The 22407-nt window shown below is 35.5% G+C and overlaps 1 protein-coding gene across 11 annotated transcripts in view; it reads right to left on the reverse strand.

The window, feature by feature from the left end:
• Positions 1 to 22407, reverse strand: part of ZNF438 (zinc finger protein 438) — a 173262-nt gene that overhangs the window by 114374 nt on the left and 36481 nt on the right. For all 11 annotated transcript variants that reach the window (XM_033106507.1, XM_033106504.1, XM_033106501.1 and 8 more), the window contains one exon: positions 20719 to 20778. The gene's annotated coding sequence lies outside the window, so the exon portion shown is untranslated. The remainder of the gene's footprint in view (positions 1 to 20718; positions 20779 to 22407) is intronic.

A 22407-nucleotide genomic window follows, 5' to 3' on the forward strand; every position in this document is an offset into this window, starting at 1 on the left:
ACTTGGAAAACAGTGGCAATTTATTTAAAGTTGTGACAATCTTGCAGTTTTCATAATTTTTATGTCTAATAAAAATTAATGAAATATTTTATAAATCATTTAAAATTACAATTTAATAATAGTTTGTGATAAAATTCTCAAATCATCTTAATGAAAACTAAGAAGCAGGTAAGTAAAACCTTATTAAATGTCTCATTTCATACTGAGGAAAAATAAAAGATACCATCTCATTCTTCATTGTTAATTATAGGTCTTATATAGGGTCTTAATGTTTAAAAAAAAAATTTAAAAATAATCCCTAGTAGATTTCAAAGCAGGGTATATATACCTTTTAGCTATATCACAAATTTAAAATATCAATCAAAACAAAATTAAACAAAGATAAACTTTAAATCAAATAGCAAAAAGTCCAAAACACAATGGAAACAAAAAAGAATTTAAAACAGCTTAAAACAAGATCAATGAAGTAACACCAACTAGATCAATTTTGACAATAAATATAAATGCATTAAAATATCTCTTAAAAGACAAAGGTTCTCACTAGGCTAAAAAAAAAAAGGAAATCCAACTATGTTCCACTTTTAGGAAACATATCTAAAAGAAATGACAAAGAAAGTATAAATATAATAAGAAGTACAAAGATGCATAGGGAAATATAAACTAAGATAGCAATATTAATGTCTGCTAAAACACAAAGCACAAGGCATACATTAGGAAGAACAGCAGTATTACTCTGATAAAAGGTATAATCTTCAATTGAGATTTCGACAGTAAATAATACATTAAACATACATACCAAAACAAAACTGACAGAAATATAAAGAAAAAATTAATGGAAGAAATCACTGACTTACATCTTTAAGCCTTTCATAGATCAGACAAAAAGTAATTATAGGAATAAAGTTAAACAACATAATAGATAAATATTTAGGTATCTTACAAAGAAGACAACTTCTCTAAAAAGGTCTGTGGGACTTTAATGAAATTGATCATAAACTAGCCCATAAAGACAACCTTAAAAAATTAGCCAAGTGGAATGCTGTATATCAATTTATTAATAATTATTTAAAGTTTAAACGTAACTTGGAAATTGAGAAACATTCTCCTAAATAACAACTGCATCCAAAAGAACTCTTGGCATACAATCCTATGCTATTTTAGAAATTATGTTAATTGAGAATACAAACCAAAATATATTGGATATGGCCAAACAGTACACAGAGAAAAACGTAAAAGTCTTAAATACTTTCATTTTGTATTAGGATATAAACTTTCTGCCATAACAAAGATACTCAGAAATATAATAGCCCGTTAGAATTTTTTCTTTTTCAGGTCACAAATACAGGGTGGCAGGAGGAGGTGTGCTTCACCAAATCACTCAGGGTCCCAGGCTGGCTCTATCATCTTCCATCAGGCTTCCATCTCTGGAAGCAGTGGCTGCTGCTATACCTGACGTAACCTCCAGCCAGCAGAAAAGGAAAAGAGCAAGTCTAGGACAAGTGGCTTGTTTTTAAGGAGGTAACCTTACACACATCACCATTCGCCTCTCATTAGTCACAAAGCCACAACCTGCTACTGCAAGAGAAGCAGAGAAATGTAATGTCTAGATGGACAGCCATGTATGTGCTCAGGTAAAATCTAGGGGTTCTCTATTCCTAAAAGGAAGAATCCCTTCTAAGGGACATTGAGTGACTTCTACATATTCTTTCTAGTTAAAAAAAATGAAAAGAACAATAAAACAAAACCAAGTATGGATTACACAAGGTCTGACAATTAAGTTCGAGAACTTGCCACCGTGCACTTACATTGGCAGCACTGTACAAACAGCTCAATAAGGTTTCATAACCTTGGTATATGAGTGTCTCACAGCTGTGTTCATGTCGACATGTGGCGGTGTCTTGCTGAGTGGCATTCATTACTGTTGTTGTGTGTTTTTGTGTGCCATCGTGAGAATGTCTGAGCTTGAATTAGAGCAACAAACAAACATTAAATTTCTTGTTAAACTTGGCCAACAGTGGAAGTGAAATCAGGGACATTTTAGTTTAAGTGTATGGGGATAATGCCATGAAGAAAATGGCAGTGTACAAATGGATTAAACATTTTTCTGAAGGGAGAGAACACGTCACTGATGAAGAGAGGTCAGAGTGGCCAGTAACAAGCAGAACTGATGAAAACATTGCAAAATCGTGGGCTGTGAGAAGCATAGCAGACCAAGTAAATATCCATAAAGAAACCGTTATGAAAATCTTAACTGAAAATTTTGGCATGAGAAAGACGTGTGCAAAAATGGCCCCAAAGGAGCTCTTACAGCATGACAATGCAACAGCTCATAAGACACTGTCTGTGAGGGAGTTTTTAGCAAGTAAACAAATAACTGTATTGGAACACCCTTCCTTCCTACTCAGTTGATTTAGCCACCAGTGACTTCTTTCTTTACCCGAAGATAAAGGAAATACTGAAAGGAAGACATTTGGATGACATTCAGGACATCAAGGGTAATACGACAACAGCTCTGATGGCCATTCCAGAAAAAGAGTTCCAAAATTGATTTGAAGGGTGGACTAGGTGCTGGCATCAGTGCATAGCTTCCCAAGGGGATTACTTCGAAGGTGTAGTGATATTCAGCAATGAGGTATGTAGCACTTTTTCAAGGATGAGTTCACGAACTTAATTGTCAGACCTCATATGTAATTGCTTCATTTTAGCTGGATTCTTCTTAGTGCCTAAAACATTACCAAATATCAATTTAAGAAATTAGAAAAGTACATCGATGACTTCTAAGGATTCTAGGGTCCCATTCCAATACACACACTCATAGGCTAGAAAGTATACTGAGAATTCCTGTACTCTCTTTCCTTGTTTAAGGGTATTTAATTCATGCATTATTGTTTACATTGTGTATACTGATTTATCTAAATGGGTATTTCAGGTCAACTCAGTTTCAGCCTTACACAGAGGTCTTCTAACGTTATACAAAAACTAATGTTTTGCTAGTAAAATGACTTTCAAAACTGGTGGAAGTTTTTAAAAAGCAACATTACAAAAGAATAGTATATGTACAATAAAATTATGTCCATTTAAAGTGTACATTTCCATGAATTTTACAAACATCTATATCCATATAATCACCACCATAATCAGGATATAGAACACATTCATCATGCCACAAAGTTCCCCTGTGCCCCATGCAGGTCACTCCACTCTCAGCTACAGGTAACAACTTGTCTGCGTATTGTCACTATAGATTAAATCTGGCTTTCTAGCATTTCTCATATAATAATCCAGGAGTAAATGGAATCATAGAGTTTATATTCCTTTGTGTCTGGATTATTTCACTCACCATCATATTTTTGAGATTCCTCCATGTTGTTGTGTGTTATCAGTACTTTAACCCCTTTATTGCAAATATTTTTCCATTGTATGGAATATACCACCTGTGTGTATCCATTCACTAGCTGATGGACAATTAAGTTGTTTCCAGTTTGGGGCTATTATGAATAAAGCCACTATGAACATTCATGTCCAAGTGTTATGTGTAAACACATGTTTTCATTTCTCTTGGGCAAATATTTAGAAGTAAAATTGCTGGGTCTTATAGTAATAATATAATATGTTTATAACACACTGCCAAACTGTTTTCTAAAATGGTTTTATCATTTTACTTTCCCACCAGCAACATACGGAAGTGCCAAGTGGTCTACATCTCAATTAACACTTGTTCTTTTTTAATTTTTAATTTTAACTATTTTGATGAATATACAATGGTACCTCATTGTACTGATTTGCATTTTTCTGATGTCTAATGATATTAAAACCCCTTTGCCGTGCTGTACTAGCCATTCATTATTTTCTTGTGCCTACTTTTTTAACTCGGTTGTCTTATTATTAATGAGCTGTAAGAATTCTTTATATATTCTGGCCACAAGTCATTTGTCAGGTATATGTACTGAGAATATGTTCTCTCTGTTTAAAGACTGCCTTTTCATTTTCTTAACGATGTCTTTTGAAAAATAGAAGTTTTAAATTTTGATGGAGTCCCATTTGTCAATTTTTCTTTTATGGTTCATGAATTTTGTGTCCTAAGAAATCTTTGCCTATCTCAAGTTCATGAATATTATCTCCTGTCATTTTTTTCTTAAAGTTTTTGTCTTTTATATTTAGATACATGATTCTTTCCAAGTTATTTTTGTATACAGAAAAGGTAAGGGTTGAAGTTATTATTTTTTTAATATTTGGATAGCCAGGTGTTCTAGTACCATTTGTTGAAAAGACTATCCTTTCTCCATTGAATTACCTTGGCGAGGTTGTCAAAAATCAATTGACCATATATATAAACACCTGGCTTTTCTAGCATTTCTCATATAACAATACAGGGCAGTAAATGGAATCACAGAGTTTATATTCTTTTGTATCTGGATTATTTTACTCACCATAATATTTTTGAGATTCCTTCATGTTGTTTTTAACTAGGTTTTTAACTAAAAGATATGTGTGTGCGTGTGTGTGTGTGTGTGTGTGTGTGTGTGTGTGGTCTATTTATGGATTCTCTATTCTGTTCCATTGATATGTATGTCTTCCTTAGGCCAACACCACCTTTATCACTGTAATTTTAAAGAGGAAGCTTTAAAATATAGAGGAAGTCTTGAAATTAAGCAGTAAAAACCTTCTAATACTGTTCTTCTTTGTCAATTTTTGACTTTTTTAAGTCCTTTGTATTGCCATAGAAATTTTAAATGTCATTTACCAATTTTTCATTGCTAGTATATACACATAGAACTGATTCTGTGTATCTACTGTGGTTCCTACAATCTTGTTAAAATCAATTACAAATCCTAGTGGCTTTTTTGGAGACTTCTTAGTATTTTCTCTATACATGATTTAGACGTTTCATTTCTAACTTGCCAATCCATATGCCTATTCCACTGGCTACAGCTTAGAGAGAGGGTGGAGAGTAGGCATACCTGCCTTGTTTCCTATCTTAGGGAGAAAGCATTCTACTTTTTGGCATTAAATGAGATTTTAGCTAAAGGTTAGGTATAGATGGCTTTTATCACGTTGAGAAAGTTCCTTTCTGTTTCTGGGTTTCTGAGAGATTTTATCATGAATGGCTGTTGAATTTAGTCCAATGCTTTTTATGCAACTACTTACTGACTCATATAGCCTTCCCCCTGCCCCTTTTTTCCTGTTAAAGTGATGATTTATGTAAGTGGATTTTTCAATGTTAAAACAAGCCTGCATCTCTTTTTTATATACTGCTGGATTTGATATGCTAAGTTAAATTTTTCATCTATGTTCATGAAAGATATTTGTTCAGTTTTCTATTCTTGTAATATAGTATTTATTTAGTTTTGGTGTTAGCATAATGCTGGTCTCTTAAAATGAGTTGGAAAGTGCTCATTCTTCCATTATATTCTGAATTATTTCTCCTGTAAATGTTGGATAGAATTAATCAGTTAAAACATGTATGAGTCTGAAGTTTCCTTGGTTTTGGTTTTGGTTTTAGTTTTAATTTTGTTTGGTTTATATAGGAAAGTTTTTAACTGGGAATATATCTTCTTTTTTTAGTATTTTTTTTATTTTTCAGTTACAGTTGACATACAATATTATATAAGTTTCAGGTATACAACATAATGATTAGACATATATGAAGCTTATGAAATGATTACCCAGATAAATCTAGTAACTATCTGACACCACATGAGTACATTGTTATTACAATATTATTGACTATATTCCCTATATTATATTTTAAAGCCCAATAACTATTTTGTAACTAACAATTTGTACTTCTTAATCCCTCCCCCTTTTCCACCCACTCCACCCGCAGCTGGCAACCATCAAAATGTTTTCTGTATCTATGAATTTTGTTTATTCATTTTGTTTTTAAGATTCCACATATAAATGAAATCATATGGTATTTGTCTTTCTCTGTCTGAATTATTTCACTTAGCATAATACCCTCTAGATCAATTTGTGTTGTTGCAGATGGCAAGATATCATTCTTTTTTAGGTTGAGTAGTATTCCATTGTATATATGCACCACTTGTTCTTTATCCGTTTGTCCACTGATGGGCACTTATGTTGCTTTCATCTCTTGGCTACTGTAAATAAAACTGAAATTAACATAGGGGTGAATATTATGTCTTTTCAAATTAATCTTTTGGGTTTCTTCAGATAAATAGCCAGAAGAGGAATTACTGGGTCCTTCTTTGTCTCTTGTCATATAGCCTTTGATTTAAAGTCTATTTTGTCTGGTATAAGTATTGCTACTCCAGATATTTTGTTTGTTTGTTTCCATTTTGATGAAATATATTTTTTCCATCCCTTTTCCTTTCAGTCTGTGTGTGTCTTTTGATCTGGAGTGAGTCTTGGAGGCAGCATATGCAAGGGTCTTGTTTTCTTGTCCATTCAGCCACTTTATATCTTTTGATTGATTCATTTACTCCATTTAAAGTAATAAATATGTAGTTAATGCCATTTTATTTTCATATTTTTGTTCTTTTTATTTTCTTCTTCTTCAAGAAGTCCTCTAAAATTGCTTATAATACTGGTTTGGTGTTCATGAACTCCATTAGCTTTTTCTTGTCTGGGAAGCTCTTTATCTTTCCTTAGCTTCTAAATGATAGTTTTGGTGGGTAATCTTGGTTGCAGGTCCTTTCTTTTCCTCACTTTGAATATTTTGTGCCAATCCTTCCTGGCCTGCAAAGTTTCTGTTGAGAAATCAGCTGACAGGCTTATGGGAGCTCCCTTGTAGGTAACTAACTGCTTTTTTCTTGCTGCTTTTAAGAGTCTCTTTTTGTCTTTAAACTTTGGCATTTTAAGTATGATGTGTCTTGGTGTGGGCTTCTTTGGATTCATCTTGTTTGAGACTTTCTGGACTTCCTGGGCTTGTATGTGTATTTCCATCACCAGGTTAGGAAAGTTTTATGTCATTATTTCTTCAAATAGGTTTTCAATTCTTTGCTATTTCTTCTGGTACCCCTATGATGCGAATGTTGGTATGCTTGATGTTGCCCCAGAGGCCCTGTAAACTATCCTTATTATTTTTGGATTCTCTTTTCTTTTTGCTGTTCTAATTGGGTGTTTTCTGCTACCTTATCTTCCAAATTAGTAATTTGATCCTCTGCTTCATTTAATCTACTGTTGATTCCCTCTAATGTATTATTCATTTCAGTTACTATATTCTTCATTTCTGACTGGTTCTTTTGTATGTTTTCTATATCCAGTTTTATGTTTCCTGGCTCTTTGTTGAAGTTCACACTGAGATCACTGAGCATCCTTTTAATGAGTGTTTTGAACTCTGCCTCTGGTAGATTGCTTGTCTCCATTTAGTTTAATTCTTTTTCTGGAGCTTTGTTCTGATCTTTCATTTGGAATATGTTTCTTTGTCTCCCCATTTTGACTGCCTCCCTGTGTTTGTTTCGGTGTACTAGGTAGAGCTGCTACATCTCCTAGTCTTAGTAGAGTGGTGTTCTGTAGTAGGTGTCCTGTGGGGCCCAGTGGCGCAGTCTCCCTGGTCACCTGAAACAGGTGCTCCAGGTGTTTTCCTTGTGTGGGTTATGTGTGCCCTCCTGTTGTAGTTGAGCCTTGATTGTTGTTGGCATGTAAATGGGAGATATTGACCCTCACGCTGATTGGCTGTGAGGACTGGCTGTGACTACAGTGGAGGAGTTATTGTGCAGGGGCTGACCCTATGGAGCAGGATTCGCTTTAGTGGGGCTCTGGGACCAACCCAGTCAACCCTTTTCGCATGTCATTTCGGCTGGGTGCCGCTCTGTTGTGGTCTGAAGGTGGCCACCAAGTATGTTGGCTCTGGGGCTTCTTGGGAGGGGTTCTGTTGCATACCAAGGTCAGCCATTGCCCATGATATACCCAGGGCCACTTGGTATGAGCTACAAAGTGATTGGCAGATGGGTGCCACTTATTCTGGGCTTGGAGGTTCCTGGAAGAAGCTAAGTTGTTAACTGAGACCAGCACCTGCTAGTACAGAGTTTGGTGCTGCTTAGCAAGTGGTACAGGGCACACTGAGGCCAGATGCTGCTTGTTCTGGGTTTGTGAATCTTTGAGAATTTTTAGGAAAGTCCATAGCATGAGCCAAGACAGGCCATTTGTATGGAAAAACCACTGGAAGTGGATTGGGTGGCCCTGCAAGTTGAGTGGGGCAAAGTCTCCAGGAATCACCAGGGCAGGGTGAAGGGTGTTATCCAGGTTGATGGAGACTCAGACATGGTGCCCATCTGTGAATGCAAGTTGGGTGGAGATAGTGCTCAACAAATGAACAATGCTTTCCGCCAGCACTTCTGTATAACAGAAAGCTGACACTCCAGCCCTTGCTCTGAAGCCAGACATTTCAGTTCCTCCCTGCATGTCCCTGGTGCCTTTTGAGCTGCTTCCCCAGTCCTGGAGCTCAGAGTGAGTGAGTCCATTAGCAAATAAGTCTGTGGGGGCCCTGTAAGAGGAACGCCTGGGATGCCAGCAGCCCTTTGTCTCTATCAGCCACAATCTCTGCTGGTTTCCACAGCCAGAAGTTATGGGGACTTCTCTCTCCGGCACTGTAACTGCAGACTGAGGAGCCTAGTGTGGGGCTGAGACCCCTCACTCCTTAGGGGGTACCTCTGCAGTCACACTATCTGTCCAAATTTTTAATCAGCACACGTGTGTGGGGCCAGCCAGTTCCACATCTCCACCCCTCCTACCAGTCTCAACGTGGCTGTTTCTGTATATCTTTAGTTATAGGACTTCTGTTCAGCTCGACTTCAGGCAATTCTCAATGACAGTTGTTCTGAAGCTCACTTTTAATTTTGATGTAGTCATGGGAGGAGGTGAGCACAATGTTTACCTACTCTGCCAACTTCATCGAAAGAAATGTTACTTTTTTAATAGATATGTTGCTATACTAATTTTATAATTCTTCCTGAGTCAGTTTCAGTAATTTGTGCCATTCAAGGAATTGATCCATTTAATCAAAGTTACCAAACTTATTTCCAAAAGATGCTTGTAGTATTATTTGTATATGATTTCAACTTCTGTAGAATCTGTAATGATGTCCCTTCTTGCAATCCTGGTATTATACTTAATAGCATGTGTTTCCTCTTTATTTTTCTTAATTACACTAGCTAGAAGTTTATTCATCTTTTCAAAGAGGCTGCTTTTGGTTTCCTTCATTCTCTGCTGTTTATCTCTTTTCTATTTTATTGATATCTGTTCTTCTGTTTATTTCCTTCCTTCTACTTACTTTGGTTTTAATTTGATCTTCTTTTCCTAGATTCTTAAAGCAGACATTTAGATCACTTATTTTACACCTTCCTTTTTTTCTAATATATGCATTTAAAGTTAAATATTTGTCTAAGCACTGCTTCAGATACATTCCACAAATTGTGATATTTTCATTCTGAATCATTCAAAACTTTTTTTTATTAGTTCCCAATGTACAAAAAACTGTAATAGTTAGACATTTACACCCCTCACAAAGTGATAACCCCTCTCCCCCAATCTACTACCCTCTGATATCATATACATCTGTTATAATTCCATTAACTCCATTCCCTATGCTGTACTCCACACCCCATGACTATATATATATATATATATATATATATATATATATATATATATATATATTAAATTATAGTTGACATTCAATATTATTCAGCTTCAGCGTCAGGTGTACAGTGCAGTGGTCAGACATCTACAGCATCGATGAAGTCGTGTCCCTAATAAGACAAGTGCCTATCTGACACACTACAAAATCTTTACAACATTATTAATTATATTCCCTATGTTGTCTTTCATATCCCTGTGGCAATACTGTGGCTACCAATTTGTGCTTTCTAATCCCTTCACCTTCTCCCTCATCCCCACCCTCCTCCCATCTAGCAACCATCAGTTTTTTTCTCTACATCTCTGAGACTATTTCTGTTTAGTTTGCTCATTTATTCTGTTCTTTAGATTCCACATATAAGTGAAATCATATGGTATTTGTCTTTCTCCATCTTAATTATTTCACTTAGCATAATGTTCTCTAGGTCCATCCATATCATTGCAAATGGTAAGATTTCATTCTTCTTTATGGCCAAGTAATACTCCATTGTATAAATGTACCATAATTTCTTAATCCACTCGTCTACTGATGGGCATTTCAGTTATGTCCATGTCTTGGCTATTGTGAATAGCGCTGCAATAAACATAGGGGTGCATATACTTTTTTGAATTAGCGTTTTGGAATCCTCTAGATAGATACCTAAGTGTGGAATTGCTGGGTCATAAGGTAGTTCCATTTTCAGTTTTTTAAGATACCTCCATACTGATTTCCATAGTGGCTGCACCAATCTGCAATCCCACAAACAGTGCATGAGGGTTCCCTTTTCTCCACATCCTCATCAGCACTTGTTGTTTATTGATTTATTGATAATAGCCATTCTGACCGAAGTGAAGTGGTATCTCATTGTGGATTTTATTTGCATTTTTCTAATGATTAGTGGGGTTGAACATTTTTTTCATATGTCTCTTGGCCATCTGTACGTCCTCTTTAGAAAAATGTCTCCTCATGTCCTCTGCCCATTTTTTAATCGGGTTGTTTTTTTGTGTGTGTGTTCAGTTAAATGAGTTTTTTATAAATTTTGGATATTAACCCCTAATCAGATGTATCATTGACAAATACCTTCTGCCATTCAGGAGGATTCTTTTTTGTTTTATTGATGCTTTCCTTTGCTGTGAAAAAACTTTTTAGTTTGATGTAATTTCCCTGTTTGTTTGTTTTGACTAATGTGTTAGAAGTGTGTGATTTAATTACAAATATTAATGATTTTTCAGATATCTTTCTGATATTGAATTCTAATTTCATTATGTGTGGTCAGAGGACATACTCTGCATAATTTTCATCATTTGAAACTTAATGAGACTTGTTTTATATAGTAGCATATGGCGGGCTATCTTGGTGAATATTCCATGTGCACTTGAAAAGAATGTATTTTCTGCTGAGTGTTGAGTGGAATGTTCCATAATGTCAATGAAGTCAATTTTGTTTGTTTTGTTCAGCTTATCTATATCCTTCCTGATATTCTTTCTACTTATTCCATCAATTACTGAAATGGGTGTTGAAATCTCCAATTATAATCAAAGATTTGTCAATTTCTTCTTTCAATTCTATCAGTTTGTGCTTTATGTATCTCACATTGTAATTTTGATTCATTTAAATTTAAGGTTAATATTTCTTCTTGATAAACTGAGCCATTTATCATTATGAGGTGTTCCTCTTTATCCTTATTAATATCACTTATTCTGATGCCCACTTTGATATTAATATAGACACTCTAGTTGTCTTATACTTAGTGCTTACATTGTATATATTTTCCACCCTTTTATTTCTAACTTACATTGGGGTTTCTTGAGGACAAGACAGAGATTATTCTTGGTTAATCCAATATAAAAACCTTTGCCTTTTAATTAGAGTAGATCATTTGCATTTGATGTGATTATCTATACGGTGGACATAGTTCTACCATGTTACGGGTTTTCTATTTGCTTCGTCTGTTCTTTGTTCTTTTCTCCCTTTGTTCTTTTGGATTTTTTAGGATTTCATTCTTATTAGTTAAAACTCATTTAAAAAAAATTTTAGTGAACAGTCTCTTTAACTTATTACAACCTACCTTCACAAAACATTACACCACTTCATGTATAAAACCCTTACCATATAGTATGCTTCCTTTTCCCCATCCCAGTCTTTAAATTGTTATCATACATGTTACTTTCACATGTTATAAACCTTACATCAGATGAACACTGTTACTATGTTTTGCTTTGCATTTACCTTTTAAAGAAACTAAAATAGGAGGAAAAATTGTTTTATGTTTACCCACATATGAACTACTTTTACCATTCTTTATTCCTTTGTATAGTCCACATTTCCATGTGGTATCATTTTGCTTTTGCCTGAAGAATTTTCTTTAATGTTTTTTGTAACGTAGGTATGATGGTCATGAGTTGTCTCCGTTTCTGTCTAAAAAAGTTCTTATTCTCCCTTTTTTTTTTCTTCCTCTATTTTCTAAAGATACTTTTATTGGATATGAGCAGTAGGTTGACAAATTTTTAGCACCTGAAAAATGCCATTAAATTGCATTCTGGCATGCACAGTTTCTGATGTCAAGTCTGCTGCCATTCTTAACTTTATTCCTTTATATGTAATGTTTTTTCTCTTTGCCCACTTTTAAGATTTTTTTGCCACTGATTTTGAGCAATTTTCTTATGATGTGCCTTGGGATGTGTGAATGTGTGTGGATGTGTATCTTGCCTGGGCTCCGTTGAATTTCTTGGATCTGTGGGTTTATAGGTTTCTTCAAATTTGGGGAAATTTCAGCCATTATTTAAATGTTTTTTCTCTTTCTCCCTTTTCCTCAAATCTAAGACTCCAATTACATCCACGGTAATAAGATACACGGTAGTTAGATCTATAGGATGCCAACTTGCTGTTCATCTTTTTCAATCTCTTTTCTCTCTATGCTTTTGGTTAAATTCTTACTACATTTTCAAGTTCACTGATCTTGTCACCTGAAAGATCTGATCTGTACTTAATCCCATCTAGTAAAATTTCCATTTCAGTTACTATATTTTTAATCTCTGGATGTTCTAATTTTTCTTTTTTATATCTTTCATTTCAGTCCTCATTATGTTTATATATGTGGATCATATTTACAATAGCTATTTTAACGTACTTGTCTACTAATTCTATCATCTCTGTCATTTTAAGATCTATTTCTATTGTCTCCTCGTTATGGAATTTTTCTCCTGCTTCTTTGCCTACTAGTTTGATTAGATACAATTCACTGTGAATTTTATGTTGCTGAGTGAGTGCTGGATATTGTTGTATCTGTTAAAGAGTGTTGGACTTCTTCTGGCAGACAGTTATTTGTGAATTAATATGGTTCTTTAGAGGCTTGGTTTTAACCTCTTTTACAGCGTGTGTAGTGGAACCTTTATTCTATGGCTCAATATTACAATGACCTGGAAATTTTTCATCTCAAGTTGTCCTTGTCAGTTTCTTGGGGTGTCGTTCTACACATGCACAGTTTGGCATTCAGCTGGATCCTCAAGAACACCCCTACATATATTTCAGGAACTCCTCTTCCCAACAACCTACTCTCAAGGAGAGTGAGATTCAAATATAATTAGGTTTTTTTCATCCTGTCTCCTTACCTGCTCCATAGTGACAGTCACATACTTCACTTCTAGATTCAGGTTACTGAACTTTAAAGGTTGAAAGGAGAACTGATCTCCCTCTAAAAACCTACGTTATTAGTAGAGAAGAAAGCAAAGGGTACCGCTTTATATGTATTTTTTATTATTATTATTTTTTCAGGAATAGAATACAAAAAAAAAAAAACACAAAAAGTAGACAGATTTTGCCTCTCCAGACACTTATTGAATAGGTAATAATATCAGTAAATATTGAAAAGTAGGATTTTCCACATCTATCCCATAATCATTCATAAAAAAGTATTTACTTCATTACCCTTACTCTAAAAAATATTAGCCCTTTATTATTTATGTTGGCATGTGCCCTAACTGAAACCCCCACTAAACCATTAAATAGCTTATACATTTTTAGAAAAAATAAGAAGAACAGATGTCTTTGTGGAGGTTGAAGAGAGGTACATGGGTGGCAGAAAGCAAATATTTACTCCAAGGCTAGGCTGTCATGAACCAAGTTTGAGTATATAGTTATCTGAGAAGTTTTAATAACTTTAATAATCATCAACTATATCTAGATAATTATGCAGGCTCACTATTGAAAACTGAAAAATGCCAAATATATAAAGATGAAAATATATGCCATCTGTAAACCTTTCACTCAGAGGGTAACAACTGTTCACTTTGGCAAGTGTCCTCAGAGAGTTCTGCGAAGCATCTGCATACATACATACAAAATATCTTTCTTAATTGAAATTGAGATAATAGTGCGATGCCATTTTGAATTTCTTTTCAATTATGTTATAAGCATAACTGAGACTCACTGAACAGTCTTTACAAACATATTTCTTAACCAGGGACTGGAACAGGGTGAGATCTGTCCCTAACATAGAATATGAAGGTACTGAAATTCCTTGCTACTCAGAGTAAGATCCACGGATCAGCAGCATCAGCATTACCTTGGAACTTGTTAGAAAGGTAGAATCTTGGGCCGTATCACAGACTTAATCAAAATCTACATTTTCACAAGATAATCAAGTGCCTCATGTATACATAAATTTTAAAAGCAGTGCCCTAGTTTAACCATATCTCCTTTTGTTGGACTTCTGTACTATTTTCACTTATTTTGCTATGGTAGCATTATACAGAACTCCCCTGCACATATACATTTATGTTCTTGAATAATTATTCTATTAGGAGGGTACACATTAAAGTGAGAATACTAGGTCATTATATTCTCTTTTAAATTTGAAACTTCTAATCTGCTGTGGTCTGAGAAACCAGTTAACCAGGTTTCTTAGAATTATGAGTTAGAGAATTTAAGGATCAAAAATAACAAGGATTTCACATTTGAGTTGAAATCCCAGCTCTGACAAAACAAGCTGTGTAACTATGGGCAATGATGTAACCTGTCCAAGACTTTTGTTTCCTCATCTGTTAAATGGGGATTATAACAGTATTTACCTCACAAAATTGTGGTGAGGATTAAATTAGCTAAAATACATACAGCACTTAGAACACAGTGTTATTTGTGTTTGCTATTGTCATTCAGAGGAAAAACAAGTAAATAGAGAGGCTCTAAGTGAACCTAATATACCATTTTAAGATCTGAACTTTCAATCATCATCTGCATGTACCATGTTTCCCCGAAAATAAGACTGGGTCTTATATTAATTTTTGCTCCAAAAGACGCATTAGGGCTTATGTCCAGGGGATGTCATCCTGAAAAATCATGCTAGGGCTTCTTTTCCAGTTAGGTCTCATTTTCGGGGAAACATGGTAGCTTAAAAGCCTCTTTCACTTCATCCCTAGTTCTCAGACCTATTCTAAGTACCTGAGTTTAATGGAGAGAAGGGTACTACATTTGAGAACTGTTTTTTTTTTCCTTCTTTGTTTATTACTTCATTATGGGCTTTAAAAGGCATATGGATATGTTAGTCTTCCTTAAAGACAGGTGCAAAAATTAATCTTCATTCCCTAGGTGCAGGAGGGCAAGAACCATGACACACATGCAATGCTCATGTTACCTTTAGAATCAAAGAAGTACTAGTATCTTACCTCCTAGGAGGACCCGTAGCTCAAGTCAAGGCAGGAATATCAATACAGGAGGTAATCCAAACTGTATATTTTGGGTCAGAGCAGCAGTTTTGTTTAGTGAAGTCGAAACAGTAACCAGGAAGAAGGAGGAGTCAAATCGAAAGGACAGACAGGAATAATGGAAAAGGGGCAGCAAAGTCAGCAACCCAGAGAAGACAGAGAAACAAGAAGAGACTCAAGGTGAAAACCTGTGAAAGGGTCCAGGCCTTCCTTAGAGAGTCAGAACAGTGTATTTATCCATCAGATCGCTGATTCCGTATGGTGTGCCAAGCACAGGCCGGCGTGGGGCAGGCCCTGCTGCTGCAGAAAGCTGTGACTGGAGAACTTTTAGATGTGTCATCCTTTTATTTAGGTGCTAGCTACCAAAGCGATCAAATATAAATTACTTTATTGTCACAGAGACCCTGAAAGTCATTCTTTCCTATATCATAAATTCCAAGTGCCACAGTTCAACGGTTATAAGACACTTGAATTTGCATGTATAGTCTTATTCAGGTCTAACTAAAAGCACTTATAACTTCAAGTTCTCTATTACTTAAATCATATTCTTGCATTTATAAGGGAAGATAAGAAAATGGCTATTTCACCCTCAATGAAACATGCACACAATCAGTACTTCTCAAAGAGCTTCTGGTTTAAGGGTAAGGATGAGGTGAATTTTCCATTTGTAGTAAACTGACCAAAGGCTACTTCCAAATATCGTGTTCATTACTTCTGAAACTCAGTAAATTTTTAATAACTAAAATCTATTAGGGAATTTGTGCATGTAAGTATAGCTTAGTTTAGACCAAAACTCAATCAAAATAAATTTTCAGTAAAAAATGAGAAAATGAAAATGCCTGAACATAAATTCTTTAGATGAGGACTTGACCAGTCTGACTGGAACTCAACATTGATACTAGCTCTTCTTCCATCTCAAATATTGGAAACGTCACCTAGAAATGCTTTCTACTTCCTTCGTGAGATTGGTGAAAGCTTCCCAATATAAATTCTGGAGGGTGAATCTGAGATGGACTCTAAGAGTAACTGCTCTGAAAAAAAGATTCTAAAAGACATCTCAGCATTGGGAAGACCTTAGAAATCAACCCTCTCCTCCTTCACTCTAGCCCAATTTTCCTCCATAACATCCCACATGGTGATCACCTCAATTTGTACACTGTCAGCGATGGAGAACTCACTGTCCTGTGAAGTGGCCCAGTCTATTTTTGTAGATACGAGTATAATCGTTACCAATGTACTCACTATAGTGCTGATTAAACTGAACAGAAATCTCTCTCTGTAACTTCTCTCCATTGAAAATCAGGAAAGAAAGACTTTCAGTGACACTAAAGTACTTTATATTTGATCGCTTTGGTAGCTAGCACCTAAATAAAAGGATGACACATCTAAAAGGTATCTCCAGTCACAGCTTTCTGCAGCAGCAGGGCCTGCCCCACGCCAGCTTGTGACTGGCACACCATACGGAATCAGCGATGTGATGAATGAATACACAGCTCTGACTCTCTAAGGAAGGCCTGGACCCCTTAACAGGTTTTCATGTCTTTTGAGTCTCTTTTTGTTTCTCTATCTTCTCTGGGTTTCTCACTTTGCTGCCCCCTTTCACTCTCCTCCCGTTGTGTCTTTCTATAGCTCTAATCTCCAGCCCTTCTTTCATTTGAAAGCAATTCAAATTTCAGAAATTTGGAATAATAAAACTGCAAAATTTATAGTGAGACCTCTCCCACTACTGCCTTGGACATATACTTTTCTTCTCTCTACATCCACCTCCACTAGAACCAGGCTAGGGGCTGAACTGGTTGGAATGAGGTTGTAGGGTCGGGGATTAGGAGGGATTTAGCTGATTCCAAAAGGATTTGGAGAATTTCAGGAAGAGCAAGATGGCAACTGTGGCTAGAGCAAAGTGAGCAAGACAGAGAACGGGGGAGATGAAGTCAGCAGGCAGAACCTGACAGAACAGGACCTGCCAGGACACAGTGGGACGGGGGGTTTTCTCCTGAGCGTGATAAGGAGCTTTATCCTGAGTGTGATAGGTAGTCACTGACAGTTCTGAACAGGAGAATGACAGCAACTGTTTAACATTTAAGAAGAAACCAAATAGCTTTTTGCCATGGTCTTACAGGGAGAAATGACCTGAAGAGGTTAAAGGAGGAGATAAAGAAGTACAGTTAGAAGGCCAGTTATCACAATCGTCTAGGTAATTTGTGACGGTGGTTATAAGTTATATTATATTAGGGTAGAAGTGGTGGGGTGTTGGCAGTGAAGGGGGATGTGGGATACATTTTGAAAGGAGGAAATATAAGCCTTACTGATGGACTGGATGTGGGTTAGGAAGAAAAAGTCAAAGATGACTTCTAGTTTTGGGCCCGAGCAACTGGGTGGACCATTTGCTGAGATGAAAAAGAAGGAGGCAGGGGTAGGTTTTGGGAGAAGAGTTCAAAAGCTCTATTCCAGACATGGTAATTCTAAAATGTTTATTAAACTTTCAAATAGAGATGTTAACTAGGCAGACATAGATATGAGCCTTGAATACATGGGAGAGATCAATGTAAATAACAAATGTAAGAAGACATATAGCATTGAAAGCAAGGGATCACAAGAGATCACGTAGAGGACAACTGTAGAAGGTAGACAAGGGCTGGGCCCTGAAAAATGCCAACTTTTGAATACCATGAAGAAGAGACGGCAAAGGAGATTTTGAAATTTGATGTGTATTTTATGCTTTCAAATGTAAGAGGGGCTGGAGATTTAAAGCTATAGAAAGACATAGCTAGAACCAATGGGAAAGTTACAGACAGATTTCTGCTCAGTGTAATGAACACTATAATGAATAAGTCGGTAACTTACTCTTCCTCACAAAGCAGTTGAAATTATTTTATATCTGCAAACTACAAAGTCCATAGCCAGCCATCATAATCTTCTTCAAAAACCACCTTTCAAAATCACGTGCGTATTCTATTTTTGACTCTTGCCTATTGACTGAGTCTGGATAACTACATTTCACGTGTCAGCTGTTCAATTATTCCATGCCTGGCCTCTGGCATATGTCTTAGCTTCTGGATCCAAGTTCTCACCCCAACTAACAACTTCTAGTTGCCCAACACTAACCAGGAGGCACGCTGAGATCATGTTCTCCCGAGCTGCCAAAAGTTCTTGGCATATGATCAATGAAGCACACAATGAGTGAGTGTTCAGCAATTAATCAGGTGACAAAGAACAACCGACATGTCAGGGAACTGTAGAACGAGCCAGATCAAGGCTGGAACATAGAACAGCAGATTCTACTCCAGACTAGTTACCCCTGGGGAATCTGCTCTAGGTCACCCAGTGTGATCAGACATCCTTTTCTCCAGAAGAGTTGAAGTAATCTGAAGTGTCCAAAGGTTCAGGATTCTCTGGAAGCTGGTAACTTAATAAACTGTAGGTACTGCACACCATGGGCACTTGTTCTTTCTGCCCCATTTCCTCAGGGTTACCCTGGAGACAACTGCTACTCTCCCAGCCTCATCTATGAAGGGATTCCAAACTGTCTCATAGGTGTTTCTGAAGATTAAATGAGATCATTGTAAATAAAGTGCCTGGTACAAAGAAAGTGTTCTATATACTCAAACGTTAGCTATTCTCATTTATACTTTAGGTGACCACAGAATGACAGTCAGTCAGCTGAATGGTAAAGCATGTCTCTAAAAACAACACTTTTAATGCTCTTCTAGCACAGAAGAATAATAAAAAGGTTTTTTTTTTTCAGTTTGTTTTTTAATGTGTGAACTATTATATAATCAACAGAATTTAAACTTGTCCTCAAAAAATCTCCCCTCCATTTTTCTAAACTTTTCTACCAAGGTTGGCACAATGATGTTACATAACTAAGAAGGATGCAAATTCTATTAACATGAGATGGATAACACCAATTCTGCGTAAATATCAAGCAAAACAGAACTGTCCAAAATAACAATTATTCTGCAAGAGTCATTCAGATCTGGGCCTCTTGTTTTAAATGTCTATATCCTTTAAGTATAATATATTTCTATTTCCCTTTATTAAATTTAAGTTTAACTAAAATCATTAAAGTTGGCAACAGAAGAAGAAAACCATTTATAAGACCTGCATGGATATTTTACTTTTATTAATGAAAGAAAAGTTATGTAATAGTTTCAGCAAACTACAGAGTTCCCTTCTTATAGTCTTTTAATATTTATAGAAATTTAAAAGAGTTATACTGGAGTTCATTCTGGAAACTGAGAATTTCTATCATCTGACAGCAATCAATTATTTTAGATCAATTACAGAAATGTCTATATAAGACTTATGTTCATCTTTATTCATATTCTTTAACAATAGGGCAACGTGTCTAGTACTTGACCTAGAAGCTCAAGTAAGTGTGACTGAACAAAACTACACCAAGAAGGTCTCAACTCCAAACCACTGAGTCATATCACTGGCCTTTTTGCCTCTCACAACACATTAAAGAAAAGAAAAAGAAAAAAAAGCAATGTTCTGGGAACCACTTAAAGGGCCTGGCTTGTGTTAATAGAAAATGCTGTACTAAACTACCGAAGAACACACAAGTACCTTAAAGGAATCAGGGCACAGCTGTAGCCGAGTATAACCAGATGTTTATGGACACCATGCTAATATCTAAAAACTGAACTCTCAAAACTCCCATGAAATGAAAAGTAAAATCTATAGTCACATATTTCCCTACATCTCTATTTCATAAAATCTAGATTTTTACTAATCTAGGTAATTTACTAATCTAGGTAATTAATAATTTTGATATTTCAAACTACTACACAGAAAAGCTACTTCTAAACTGTAATTTTCAAATCAATAAATCCTGATTTTTCCTGCTACACATAATTTTTTGTTTTGGAATTATTGTAGATTTGCAGAAAAGTTGCAAAGTTACCACAGAGTCCCTGTATACTGTTCACCCAGTTTCACCTACAGATATTAATCTTATATAGCCATGATTTTGTCAAAACTAAGTAACGTTGGTACATTACTAATAAGTAAGCTACAGACTTCATTTAGGTTTCACCTGTTTTTACACTAATGTCCTTTTTGAGTTTTAAGATCCAATCCAGGGTACCACGTTGCTTTTAATTATTATTATTATTATTATTATTATTATTATTATTATTATTAGTGCTTTAAGTTTAATAATGTGCCAAACCTGTGTATCTTATTTACAATATCCTCATTATAATTATTATAGAAAATAAACCTACAGCTCCCTGGAAAATATGTTTATTGATTAGTAGGGAAATGTTACATGAAGATTCATGGAAATGTGATGTTTCTACTAATGTTTTATTCAGGAATAAAAGGTAACTCATTGAAGTAAGATATGCCCCATTACCTACTTTGGCAGGAACCTATGAGATCAAATTATGTAATGTTTCAGAAATAGCTATTCAAAAAATGCTTGTTACTTACCTAATTCTCAAAGCTCCAGTAAAGAGTCATAAGATATATGGTAAATCCTTTTAATTAATCCTGTAATAGAATATAAAGTATTATTATAATTATATTCAGATAATCAGTTTTATCAAATACATGTAAAAATTCCTTTCCTTTCATTCCCAAATTTCATTTTTAATTACTGTATAATATTTTTTATTAAGACAACAAAAGAACTAATTTAAGGGAGAATAATTCCATAAACTAATGTCTTTAGTTTTAAAATGAAGACAAGCAAAACTTAATAAAAGTTTTAAGATAAATAGAAAATGTTCTAGAAAAAAATGCCACAATGAATAAAACTAAGAAGAATGCTTCACATTCTTTTCCATGTGCATAATGCTGTAAAAATTACTAAATAGTCATAAACAAGTGAATCACATTGAGAGCACAGCCTTTTTGATGGAAAAACAGTAATTAAGAGTTTGGGATTAGGAGTTTTTGAAAAAAACATGTGCCTGCTAAAGTGTCCGTGTGTCAGTTTGCCTGAGACAGTCCTAATTTATGCCCATTGTTCCAGTGTCCCACCCAATTTATTATTTGTTCTGGTTTTCCCATTTTCTGGTGATGTTTTATTACAACAGCATTATAATAAACTGGGACTTTACTTCCACGCTCTGCCATGATCTTGTTGAGCAGTGTGAGATGCATGTGTAGCGAACCCAGCTGACATTTTAACATGTGGTTAAATCTGAAAGGCCCTGAGCAATAACCCATCTCTGGATGCACTGTAACTGACACTTCATCCTCAAAGAAAAAGGAAGTGCACTCAGGAGTACCTAGGGACAGCTAACTCCTTCAATCTTCAGCGAAGATGGAAGAAATATTCAATGCTGCTGCCCCGCTTATGATTAGCTTGAATACACCAATTTAAGAAAAGCAAATGGAGAAGTTTTACAAGATCAAACGACTGTTCTTTAAATTTATCTTGCTCAACTCTGATTACAAATTACCATGTTTACATAGTAGTCAAAATTAAGTGACAGCTGTCACTTTGTTGGCTCTATTAGCAGCAGAAATTCACACTTAAATGATGCCAGCTTCCTCAGTGTCAGGAGATACATCAACTAGAATAATCAGTTAATTCCAATAATGGTTTGATTGTTTTCATCCAATTCATGGAATCAAAGCAAAGCTCTTGGGAGGTCATTCTGTAGAACATGAAACACCTGACATTGCTGTAACTGCTATTTAAACTCAGTTACAAAGTTCAACAACAAAGATAAAATTACAGTCAGTTTTCATGATTGACAGTAACTAAGCTCTCTAAAGCCATCACGGACACTGAATTAGTGAAAACCAAACCATTGTTTTTAAAGGAAATACAGAGTTAGGTTCCTGTGAGCCTCTGGCCGTAACATTTTCATCAACTGATCAAACATAACTTTGTTTTACGTGCATTTCTGCTTAAAGACACTTTATTTCATATAAACTGTTGAGTCACTAACATTGAACTCACAGCCAATATCACTAACTCATGCCTGAATGAAGCTCATATGAGACATGCATTTTGTCTGTAAAATCCATCACATCACAGTCTTCTTGCACTCCAGCACTGTGCCTGGGTACCGTTTGAAACAGGGGAATCACCAACAAGAAGCACAAAAACGCAAAAAATGTGGCACCACGAACAGGACCCTTGTTTACAGTATTAGAGCTGAAAGG

This window comes from Rhinolophus ferrumequinum, chromosome 5, assembly GCF_004115265.2.
Source record: "Rhinolophus ferrumequinum isolate MPI-CBG mRhiFer1 chromosome 5, mRhiFer1_v1.p, whole genome shotgun sequence".
Classification (NCBI taxonomy): domain Eukaryota; kingdom Metazoa; phylum Chordata; class Mammalia; order Chiroptera; family Rhinolophidae; genus Rhinolophus; species Rhinolophus ferrumequinum.